Consider the following 12,688-nt stretch of genomic DNA (forward strand, 5'->3'; position numbering starts at 1 on the left):
CACACGCTGCGTGAAAATCACTGACAGTCTGAACGGCCCCATAGAGTAACATAGGTCCGTGCGAGGCGCGTGAAAATCACGCACGTTGTACGGATGTATTACACGTTCGTCTGAATAAGCCCTAACAATAAGGCCCAGTTCACAGAGTTTTTGGCCCTTGATATTGACTCGGACACTGCGTCAGAATCAGCACCAAACAACTTCCAAAACCGCCTCCCATTGATTTAATCTGAAATCAATGGGAGCCAGTCGCGGAAAAAAGAAAAAGCAGCACGTCCTTTCTTGTCGCGGTTCCGCCTCTGACCTCCCATCGAAATCAATGGGAGGCAGAAAATGCATTTTTCCCTGCGTTTTTTGTCTGCTGTCCTCAATCGCCGTGGGCAAAAAACGCGGCAAGATAGTGTGGGCAGGTCAAAATCTGCCTCAAAATTCGATGCGCGGTTCCAGGCGGTCGCGGGTGTGCATGCGCGGGAGTTTGCGGGTGCGCGCGATCGGTCGCACGGGCGGCGGTCTTTGACGGCCCCCATGACGACCCCCCATGCTACCCAGGGCCGCCATCGGGGGGGGTATTAGGGGTACTGATGTGAGAGGCCCGGCCAAACCTAATTGAAAGGGGGGCCCGCAGCTCACGACATTCTTTTGGTGAAAAAAATGGGCCCCATTGCAGGGGCCTGTTTTTTTTCTACCAAAGGCAAGTCGCGGCAGTTTGCCGGGCCCCCCTTTCAATTAGGTTTGGCCGGGCCTCTCACATCAGTACCCCTAATACCCCCCCTGATGGCGGCCCTGGGTACCATGATATAGTTCTGGACGGAGTACCGTTAACAGGCGGTGCCACGGTAGGGGGGCCCAGAAAATTTAGCTGTAAGGGGCCCTGAAATTCCTGATGGCGGCCCTGGCTGTGGCCACCACAGTATTAGCGATGGTCAGCTACAGGATGTTACCCAGGTATGCTATTCCCAGTACCCCTGGTGGCAGAGGGTACCAGGGTCATAGTGATGGTTAGTGTTCGTCCAGCCCCGTCTTATGCCTCATGCACACTTGCGTGTAAGATTGACGGCCGTGAGAAACGCGTTTGAATCGGGTCAGTTTGTGTGTGTTATGCATCAGTGTGCTTAGCAAGTGGCATGCGTTATTCACGCACTCAGAAAGGCCATTTTTTTGTTACAACAAATTGCAGCATAAATCACGCACCAAACACGCTTGTTTGGTGCATGGTTTTCACGCATGCATCTATTTAATGTGAGTGTAGGTGCATGATAACGCACCAATAGAGGACATGCAGTATGTTTCACGCAGCGGACTCTCGCTGCGTGAAAACGGCCCCATTGAAATAAATGTGTCACGTGTGCTGTGCGTGGTTTCGACGATCAGCACACGGACGAGATTCACCCTGGTGTGAGTGGGGCCTTACGCGCGATTTACACTAGCGTGAATCAAGTCTGTGTGCTGTGCTGTGAAAAAACGCACAACACACGCGACCCATTTATTTCAATGGGGCCGTTGACACATGCGTGACTTTTCACGCAGCGAGAGTCCGCTGCGTGAAACATACTGCATGTCCTCTATTGGTGCGTTATCAATCACCTACACTCACATTGAAGTCAATGCATGCGTGAAAACCACAAACAGCACACACGTGTTTGGTGTGTGATTTACACAGCAATTTGTTGTAAAAAAGAAGAAAAAAATGGGCTGGCTTTGTGAGTGCGTGAATAACACATGACAATCGAAAAGCACACTGATGCATAAGGGCGGATTTACACGAGCGTGTGCGTTTTGCGCACACAAATACGGTGGCGTTTTGTGTGCGCAAAATGCACTTGACAGCTCCGTATCATGTTCATACGGATGCGCAGCTGCGGTTTTCGTGCAGCCGCCATCATTATGACACTCCGTTTGGATGTTTGTAAACAGAAAGCACGTGGTGCTTTTCTGTTTACATTCATTATTTTACTGCTGTTGCTCGAATCACGCTCGTCCCACGGAAGTGCTACCATGTGGTGCGCCTGATTTTCACGCACCTATTGACTTCAATGGGTGTGTGATGCTCGAAAAACGCAGAAATATAGAACATGTCGCGAGTTTCGCAGCGGACTCACGCTGCGTAAAATTCACGGACTGTCTGCACTGCCACATAGACTTGCATAGGTCCGTGTGACCCGCGTGAATACCACGCGGATTGCACGGACGTATAGCACGTTCGTGTTAATCTGCCCTAACGCAAACACACGTATGGGATTGACGCAAGTTTTTCACGCACGGAAAATACACACGCTAGTGTGCATGAAGCCTTACTAATGGACGCTGTTAGACAGTGGCCATTAATAATGCACTAGTAATACATTTTTAAATAAATGAGAAGGACAGAAAAAATATTGTAATAAAATAACACACACAACACTGGTTAACAATTTTATTAAAAATAAAAAAGGTGTCATTGAAGTAGTCCTTGAACTTGATGTAGTACCAAGGACCCAACCTGTAAAAAACACATAATAACTAAAAAAAAAAAAAAAAAGAGGGATGCTTAGATACACTGCTCATGTGTGATACTGTTAGACCATGTATCTAAGCCTACCACAAGGTAGCCTTAGTAACATTACCCAAGCAGACAGTGTCACACATGGGCCATGTATCTAAGAATACCACATGTTAGGCTTAGATACAGGGCCCCAAAACACAAATCTTAGGGTATGTTCACACGGCAGCGTCCGTAACAGCCGAAATTACGGGGCTGTTTTCAGGAGAAAACAGCCCCGTCATTTCAGCCGTAACGGCATGTGCAGGCGCTTGAACGCCGCGTCCATTACGGACGTAACTGTAGCTGGTTTTCCATGTAGTCCATGGAAAACGGCTCTATTTACGTCTGAAGAAGTGACATGACACTTCTTTGGCGCGGGCGTCTATTTACGCGCCGTCTTTTGACAGCGACGCGTAAATATACACCTCGTGTGAACAGACAAACGTCAGCCCATTGCTTTCAATGGGCAGATGTTTGCCAACGCTTTCAAGCCGTAATTTCGGACGTAATTCGGGGGTTAATACGCCCAAATTACGTCCGTAAATAGGCCGTGTGAACATACCCTTATACAGGAATAAAAAGAATGTAATCTGGGGTTCTGTATCTAAGCCTACATTGTGCTAGGCTTAGATACAGGCTCCATGTGTGACACTGTTTGTTAGACCCTGTATCTAAGTCTAACAATGTAGGCTTAGATACAGGACCCCAGAAGATCTTATCTAGTTCAGGACGGGGCTATTTTGCGCCTTCAGGACCAGACACCGTTTAGACATTTTTAGCACGTGTTCGTTAAATGGCTATAACTTTTTTATTTGTTGGGCTAACGACGTGACTTTTGCGACGTTTTTTCCGTAGACAATGGAGGTTTATTTTTTTATCGTTTTTATACACACCTTTTTTGCCATTTTAGAATTTTCATTCATAAAGTTTGAAAATAATAGTAAAAAAATAAGCTTTTTTACGTTTCAGCTATATTTTTTTGGGTAATAACATAGTTTTACCCTAAAATAGTCCTTTTATTTGTGATCGTCATTGTCTACCGTAAATTTTTATATATTACATGTCTATATTAGGGTAATAGGGTCAGCGCTAGCGTTACAATAATGATTGGCGGGGGGGAACGGTATTTTTTTGGGGGTGGGTATTTTATGTGTATTTATTATTTAATTTTTTTTTGTACTTTACTCTTTCTTTTATTACTATGGTCTGTCACCCAAAGGTCAGAAAAGACCTTTGGGGAACTTTATATATTTTTTTTCTTTATTTTACACCATCTTTTCCACTGTAACTGGAGCTGCACAGCAGCCCCAGTTAAAGGGGAAATCAGCCCTCTCATAGTGACGATTGTCACTAACTGGGCTGTGCTGGGTCTAGTAAGACCCAGCAGCAGCAGTCTGCCACTAACGGCACCCGGCGATCATGTGACCAGTCACATGATCACAGGGAGGAATAGAGACAGCGGCGCGGCCGCTGTCTCTATTCCTATACACAGCGTTCATTGAACGCTGTGTAAAAAAACATCGGAGAAGACAGAAGCAGCTAAAGCTGCTTCTATCTTCTCCTCCGGGTCCCCGGCAGTCACTGACAGCCGGAGACCCGACATTCAGCTGCCCGAACGCACGGGCAGCAAGTTAAAACCCGAGCCGTAGAAAGTCTATGGCTCGGGTTTTAAGGACCCGTCCCTGACCGCTGGCCGTAAAAATACAGCCAGCGGTCGGGAACCAGTTGTTAAACAGTGTACTATTATAGGCTCTGCTCCGGGACTCGCCTGACATCGGAGCAGAGCCTATACTAGCGTAGTGCGGGTCCTACGGCGCAACGGTGTCCCGCGGGCCGCAGATAACAGCCTCAAGGGCTGCATGCGACCCGTGTGCTGCATCGTATTGTATAATTCCCTATCAAAGCCTACTATGTGTAGGCTTTGATAGGGGAAGAACTAAAAGTACAGATGCCACTGTACCTCTCTAGTCCGCAGGTGCCGTCCCTCTTCACTCTTTTCACTGTGAACACGCATAGGCGCGCTCACAGTGAAAAGATGCATAGGCTGGGCGGGCGGGCACCCGCAGAAACGACACGTCTCCAGTGACGTATCGTATCCCATCCGAGGTCTCGCTGGGGCGAGACCATGTGATCGGGATACGACACGACAGTGGAGGAGGAAGAAAACGTGACGTCAGAAGACATGTGATCAGAAGATAAGAGCTGCCAGAACGGAGAACAGAAGCAAGATTGCACAGGTAAGTATATTATTCAATAGTTAATGTGTGCAATGTGTGTTTAAATTTAAAATAAAAATATATCTCGGACAACCCCTTTAATACTTGGTGGCAAAACCCTTGTTGGCAAGCACAGCAGTCAGAAGTTTTTTTGTAGTTGATGATGAGGTTTGCACACATGTTAGATGGAATTTTGGCCCACTCCTCTTTGCAGATCATCTGTAAATCATTACGATTTCGAGGCTGTCGCTTGGCAACTCGGATCTTCAGCTCCCTCCATAAGTTTTCGATGGGATTAAGGTCTGGAGACTGGCTAGGCCACTCCATGACCTTAATGTGCTTCTTTTTGAGCCATTCCTTTGTTGCCTTGGCTGTATGTTTCGGGTCATTGTCGTGCTGGAAGACCCAGCCACGAGCCATTTTTAATGTCCTGGTGGAGGGAAGGAGGTTGTCACTCAGGATTTGACGGTACATGGCTCCATCCATTCTCCCATTGATGCGGTGAAGTAGTCCTGTGCCCTTAGCAGAGAAACACCCCCAAAACCTAATGTTTCCACCTCCATGCTTGACAGTGGGGACGGTGTTCTTTGGGTCATAGGCAGCATTTCTCTTCCTCCAAAAACGGCGAGTTGAGTTAATGCCAAAGAGCTCAATTTTAGTCTCATCTGACCACATCACCTTCTCCCAATCACTCTCAGAATCATCCAGATGTTCATTTGCAAACTTCAGACGGGCCTGTATATGTGCCTTCTTGAGCAGGGGGACCTTGCGGGCACTGCAGGATTTTAATCCATTACGGCGTAATGTGTTACCAATGGTTTTCTTGGTGACTGGTCCCAGCTGCCTTGAGATCATTAACAAGTTCCCCCCGTGTAGTTTTCAGTTGAGCTCTCACCTTCCTCAGGATCAAGGATACCCCACGAGGTGAGATTTTGCATGGAGCCCCAGATCGATGTCGATTGACAGTCATTTTGTATGTCTTCCATTTTCTTACTATTGCACCAACAGTTGTCTCCTCACCCAGCGTCTTACTTATGGTTTTGTAGCCCACTCCAGCCTTGTGCAGGTCTATGATCTTGTCCCTGACATCCTTAGAAAGCTCTTTGGTCTTGCCCATGTTGTAGAGGATAGAGTCAGACTGATTAATTGAGTCTGTGGACAGGAGTCTTTTATACAGGTGACCATTTAAGACAGCTGTCTTTAATGCAGGCACCAAGTTGATTTGGAGCGTGTAACTGGTCTGGAGGAGGCTGAACTCTTAATGGTTGGTAGGGGATCAAATACTTATTTCTCTGTGCACAATGCAACTAAATATATATAATTTTGACAATGTGATTTTTTTTAAAATATAATCTATCTCTCTGTTATGGCAGGAAGGAAGTGAAGGGAACAAGTGAGCCCTAATCTACCCACCGCCCTGTCCCTGCCTACTTGCAACGACCTTCCCTAGGCGACGGGATACAACTTGGCGGCGGTCCCTACGCTGACTAAGTGCAAGGGGATACAAACAGGGAACAAGCAAGGGAAGGGGCAGTAGCCTACGGAACACCGTGAGGAAACGGAGTGGTGAACGAGCCAGTCAGGATCGGAATATAGTGGAGTATACAAACGCAGAGCACGGAGCAGGAAGCAAGCCAGGGGCAGAGCAAAGCAGGATAAGCGGGAACTGAAGCAAGGCAGAAGCACGGCAGAAGCAGGCTGGAGCAAGGCAGCAGTGGGGCCAGGAATCCAAGAAGAATAACAAGCAATGAGGCAGGTATAAATGGACAGGGGGCGGAGCTAACTCCGACTGACCAGGCCGCGATAGGCTCTCCCACTCCTGAGCCTGCCACCCTGATTGGTGGGAGCCGGTGTCAGTCTAAGAGGTCTGGCCTCAGGTGTCGACTGATTACTCCTGGGAGTATCCACAGACGTAGTGCCTGGCAGATCCTTTACACTCTCACTGGTCAAATTAACCTAGCCTAAAAATTCTAGACTATTCATGACTTTGACAGCGGGCAAACTTACAAAATCAGCAAGGGATCAAATACTTATTTCCTTCACTGTATATATATATATATATATATATATATATATATACACTATCGTTCAAAAGTTTGGGGTCACCCAGACAATTTTGTGTTTTCCATGAAAACTCACACTTATATTTATCAAATGAGTTGCAAAATGACTAGAAAATATAGTCAAGACATTGACAAGGTTAGAAATAATGATTTTTATTTGAAATAATTTTCTCCTTCAAACTTTGCTTTCGTCAAAGAATGCTCCATTTGCAGCAATTACAGCATTGCAGACCTTTGGCATTCTAGCTGTTAATTTGCTGAGGTAATCGGGAGAAATTTCACCCCATGCTTCCAGAAGGCCCTCCCACAAGTTGGATTGGCTTGATGGGCACTTCTTGCGTACCATACGGTCAAGCTGCTCCCACAACAGCTCTATGGGGTTGAGATCTAGTGACTGCGCTGGCCACTCCATTACAGATAGAATACCAGCTGCCTGCTTCTTCCCTAAATAGTTCTTGCATAATTTGGAGGTGTGCTTTGGGTCATTGTCCTGTTGTAGGATGAAATTGGCTCCAATCAAGCGCTGTCCACAGGGTATGGCATGGCGTTGCAAAATGGAGTGATAGCCTTCCTTATTCAAAATCCCTTTTACCTTGTACAAATCTCCCACTTTACCAGCACCAAAGCAACCCCAGACCATCACATTACCTCCACCATGCTTGACAGATGGCGTCAGGCAGTCTTCCAGCATCTTTTCAGTTTTTCTGCGTCTCACAAATGTTCTTCTGTGTGATCCAAACACCTCAAACTTCGATTCGTCTGTCCATAACACTTTTTTCCAATCTTCCTCTGTCCAATATCTGTGTGCTTTTGCCCATATTAATCTTTTCCTTTTATTAGCCAGTCTCAGATATGGCTTTTTCTTTGCCACCCTGCCCTGAAGGCCAACATCCCGGAGTCGCCTCTGTACTGTAGACGTTGACACTGGCATTTTGCGGGTACTATTTAATGAAGCTGCCAGTTGAGGACCTGTGAGGCATCTATTTCTCAAACTAGAGACTCTAATGTACTTGTCTTGTTGCTCAGTTGTGCAGCGGGGCCTCCCACTTCTCTTTCTACTCTGGTTAGAGCCTGTTTGTGCTGTCCTCTGAAGGGGGTAGTACACACCGTTGTAGGAAATCTTCAGTTTCTTGGCAATTTCTCGCATGGAATAGCCTTCATTTCTAAGAACAAGAATAGACTGTCGAGTCTCACATGAAAGCTCTCTTTTTCTAGCCATTTGGAGAGTTTAATCGAACCCACAAATGTAATGCTCCAGATTCTCAACTAGCTCAAAGGAAGGTCAGTTTTATAGCTCCTCTAAACAGCAAAACTGTTTACAGCGGTGCTAACATAATTGCACAAGGGTTTTCAAGTGTTTTCTAATCATCCATTAGCCTTCTAACACAGTTAGCAAACACAATGTACCATTAGAACAGTGGAGTGATGGTTGCTGGAAATGGGCCTCTATACACCTATGTAGATATTGCATTAAAAACCAGACGTTTGCAGCTAGAATAGTCATTTAGCACATTAACAATGTATAGAGTGTATTTCTGATTAATTTAATGTTATCTTCATTTAAAAAAAATGTACTTTTCTTTCAAAAATCAGGAAATTTCTAAGTGACCCTAAACTTTTGAACGGTAGTGTATATATACTATAGGTTATGCTTTATACATTATATATACAAGCTATAGGTCATTCTACTGGTTATATTATATACTATATGCTATATAAATGTTTCAAAATAGTAAATAAAATAAAAAACAAAAATCAAACTTCTTCCATTTAAAAATACTTTAGGCTATGTTCACGTCCACATTCAGCAGGCTGCGCTATTGTCTCCGGTAAAATCACAGAGACCCCTACGGAAAGCCTAAGCCTCCGTAACCCATTAAAGTCAATAGGTTCTGTCGGCAACTGGCGGTATCCGTTGTGCAACGGAACCGTTGGTTCTGTAATTTTCTTGTTTTGCTCCTCTGATACAGCAGAACAACGGAACACACCAACGCAGGTGAAAACCCAGCCTTATTATGAAAAAAAAATTTTTAAATGTAAAAAACAATACATGTATTGCTGCATCTGTAAAGGCTTGTCCACATGTAGTGGAATTGCTGCGTATTTTTCGTTCGAAATTGCGGCCCGAAAATACGCAGCAGAATACAGTAACCGCGAAGTGGGTGAGATGTAACAAATCTCATCCACACGCTACGTAAAATTTCCGACCAGAAATTGACCTGTGGTGTGTATTTTTCGTACTGCAGCATGTCAATTCCTGCTGTGGAAAGTAGACTGAATTGCTGCGTTTTTCGGAGGAGATGTCACCATCTCCCAACTTTGAGAAACAAGTATTAAAATCCGCACCATTTTCTGCAGTAAAAAAAAGTAGGAAATGTTGCGTTTTTTCTGCAGCGGAATTTTTACTACTTTCTGCAGAAATTTTCTGCAGCAATTCTGTTACGTGTGGACAAGCCCTTATATAGCTGGCTCAATAAATGCTGTAAAAAAATTGTCATATGTATCCCAAAGATCGCTTTGATGCCCTGTGACACCTGAGCTAATGCAAATGAATGGAGTCTCATCGACATGACTGCAAATCGCAGACTTTAAAAAAAAAATGGAGTCATGCTCTGCACTGATTATTTGTGACAGAGATGCAGTCACAGCGACCTGTATTAGTGCAGGGATTGCAGGTCGATTTTTGTTCACGCAACTCCCATCTCGGCCAAAATTGCCATGTAGCTCCAGCCTAAGGCCCCATTGAGACGGCTGTGTTCGGTCTGTGATATACATATATATAAGTTGATTAGAGCATTTTTTTTATTATTATTATAGCTCATTCGGAATAACGAATACGGTTCAATGTAGAATTGATAGATGTAATGGATTACAATTCTTTTACTAGGATGCCTTCCTGTGTTGTGCAAGGATGTACTTCTGGAAGTCGCTATAAATCACCAGGTGTCATTCTCCATGTGTTTCCAAAGGACATAGAAAAAAATTACTCTTTGGCTCTTTCAAACAAAAATTGTACACGAATGCAAAAAATTTGATATATATCGTATGTGTTCCAGACATTTCACAGAGGATTCATATGTTCTTAACCCAACTAAGCGGAAGTGTCTGCGAAAAGATGCTTTGCCAACAATTTTTTAATGATAATATAGCAGCATCTACATCTACTGAGTTGCCATTACGCAAAAGAAAGCGCACAGATTTTTTCAGCGAAAACTTGGGTAATACCGTCTTACAGGCTGGATTGCATTGTCTGACTTGTGGCCGCGGTTTTGATGTTGCAAGCACAGCTTTGCCTGAGGGTCACAGGAATGAGGCTGGCATAGAAGAAAGGGATGCTGTATGTCAAACTGACCGCAAATACTTCATGCGCACAAAATACACCCAATCCCGGGTTTCTAAATCAAATGTTAAAGTGCAATGTAGCAGGATAAGACCAAAATGTAAAAAAATAGCACACAAACCTGCACATTCATCCGCTCAAAAAAAAAAAAAAAAGTGCTGACGACTGTTTTGACCCAAATCCTGCATGCCAAGATATAAACAGTAATCTTGTAATCGAGCCGGATCTATTGTCACAAATTGTTGGTTCTGTCCCAAACAATATGGAGATACATCGTCATCAGGAGTCGGATAATTTGGTGAGTATGAAATGTCTTTACATGACATACCATTGTCTCCCATCAATTCATCCACACCGAAATCTTTGGAGGTATGCTTATATCAGGAAAGTTGCATCACCACCCTGATAGATGAAGATTCCACCTTTCACATCTCTGGTATGATTGGATCCACTAATGAAAGCGAGGGTGACACAGTTGATCTTGAAAATGATCTTACAACTGAAGAGTTACTCTCTGAAAGCTTTTGCGAGGTAGAGCAGACCGCTGATTTGCCATCCAGTGCGTGAAAACAAATTAGTTGTATTTGAGAGTTGCCTCAATAAACTTATTATGCAAGTTCAGTGTAAATGCAACTGCGGCCAGCCGTGGGAAAAAAATTCGGAAAAAAAGAGTTGCCACTTATATAGCAGTGTATGTCAAGTGTGCCAGTGGATATTATTATAGGCTCTGGGAGAGTCAACCAAAAATAAACGGAAAGCCATTGGGAAATATGGTCATGGCAAGTGCAGTGCTAACCAGTGGGAATACATACACTAAGACAAATAAATTATTCTTCCTGGAAGGCATAATATTTCTTTCCCATACTACTTTTTATCAGTATCAAAAAAAATATCTCTTTCCAACGATTGACCATTTGTGGAAAGTTGAACAAGAAAAATATTTTCAGGCATTTGACCAGTCACCTATTTGTGTGGCGGGTGATGGTCAATGTGACTCACCCGGCCATAATGCCAAATATTGTTGTTATACCTTTATGGACATAGACACTAACAAGATTTTGAGCTTTGGTATCCAGCAAGTAGTATCAGGTGTATTCTCTGTCGGTCTTGAGAAAATTGCCTGTAGAAAAGCCTGTAGAAAAGCCCTGGAATACTTGATTTCCAAGAACGTAAATGTGGGTATCGTCTGCACTGACCGTCACGGGGCTATCCGCAAGATGCTAAAAGAAGAGTACCCAAATGTCAGCCACGAATTCGACGTCTGGCACCTGGCAAAATCCATTGGAAAAATGAGCCGTCAAGTCAGATATTCCTTATTGATATAATTGAAGAGGCAGCGGAATTTGCAGCTGGGAATCATTCCTTTGAGTGGTCAAGTCTAAAGGAATCCTAGTCAGAAAACATTGCTCCCGTTGAGAGACCAAGTAGAAAAATAGAAAGGCACCACTCACGTTTCATAGTTCTCTAAATATGAATTAATTACATGTAATCGTACTATGCTGGCTGACCCATTGCAATCAGATTATTGATGATTAGTTGTCGCTTCCTTTTACAACATAGTAAAATGTATTTGTTGTAGACATTTGTTTGCCATTTAATTTCTGTTTATTTTATGCAGCCCTTTTAGTTATTTCTAGCTTCCAGGTACCATATACTGTAGTTCCTCTTGAACTTTTGACTGGCCTATAAGGTTGCCCTTAAATGTTTTTTTCCCATATGCATCCACCATGCGATAATGATGTCTATGCATCATTATTTTGCTTGAATACAATAAAAGCAAACTGTCAGATGGAATGCTGCTGAATGCTATGTTTATCTATGATAAACTTTAGGCCCTTTTACACTGGGCATTTATCGGGCAAACGAACGTTCACAAAATGCTCTCTTTCCTGATAATTGCCCTGTAACCAGGGCAACGATCAGTAGATGAACGAGCAAACGTTTTAAAAACTGAAACTATTGTTGTTGGCAGCACATCTCCCTGTGTAAAGAGAGACGTGCTGCTGACACTATAGTTATGAATGGGGACAAATGGTCGGAGTAACGAGTGCTCGTCCCCATACTAGCTACTTCTAAAAGGCGCAAACGAGCACCGATCAACGAGCTGTCTCGTTGATTGGCACTAGTTTACACAGCCCATGTTGGGTCGTGTAAGATTACCTTTAGGAGTAATTCAGAATACCGTGTTGTGGATCAGAGACCAGATACATGTGATGACCAAAGTTGACATTAGTGTTTTGCAACAGTGATGGTAAGCCAAACCAGGATTGGGTCGCAAACACCAAGGAGGTCAAAATCATTCCATTATATCTTATTTCTGTGTAGCATACACTACTACTTTTAGCTAACAATTAATGATTGAAAACACTGAGCAAAACACTCACATAAGAATAAGGCTGGGTTCACACAACCTATTTTAAGACGTAAACGAGGCGTATTATGCCTCGTTTTACGTCTGAAAATAGGGCTACAATACGTCGGCAAACATCTGCCCATTCATTTGAATGAGTTTGCCGACGTACTGTGCAGACGACCTGTCATTTACGCG

At 43.9% G+C, this 12,688-nt stretch overlaps 1 protein-coding gene across 1 annotated transcript in view; it reads left to right on the forward strand.

The window, feature by feature from the left end:
* Positions 1-12,688, forward strand: part of GIPC3 (GIPC PDZ domain containing family member 3) — a 242,566-nt gene that overhangs the window by 62,341 nt on the left and 167,537 nt on the right. The gene's annotated exons all lie outside the window — the stretch shown is intronic.

Source organism: Rhinoderma darwinii, chromosome 1, assembly GCF_050947455.1.
Source record: "Rhinoderma darwinii isolate aRhiDar2 chromosome 1, aRhiDar2.hap1, whole genome shotgun sequence".
Classification (NCBI taxonomy): domain Eukaryota; kingdom Metazoa; phylum Chordata; class Amphibia; order Anura; family Rhinodermatidae; genus Rhinoderma; species Rhinoderma darwinii.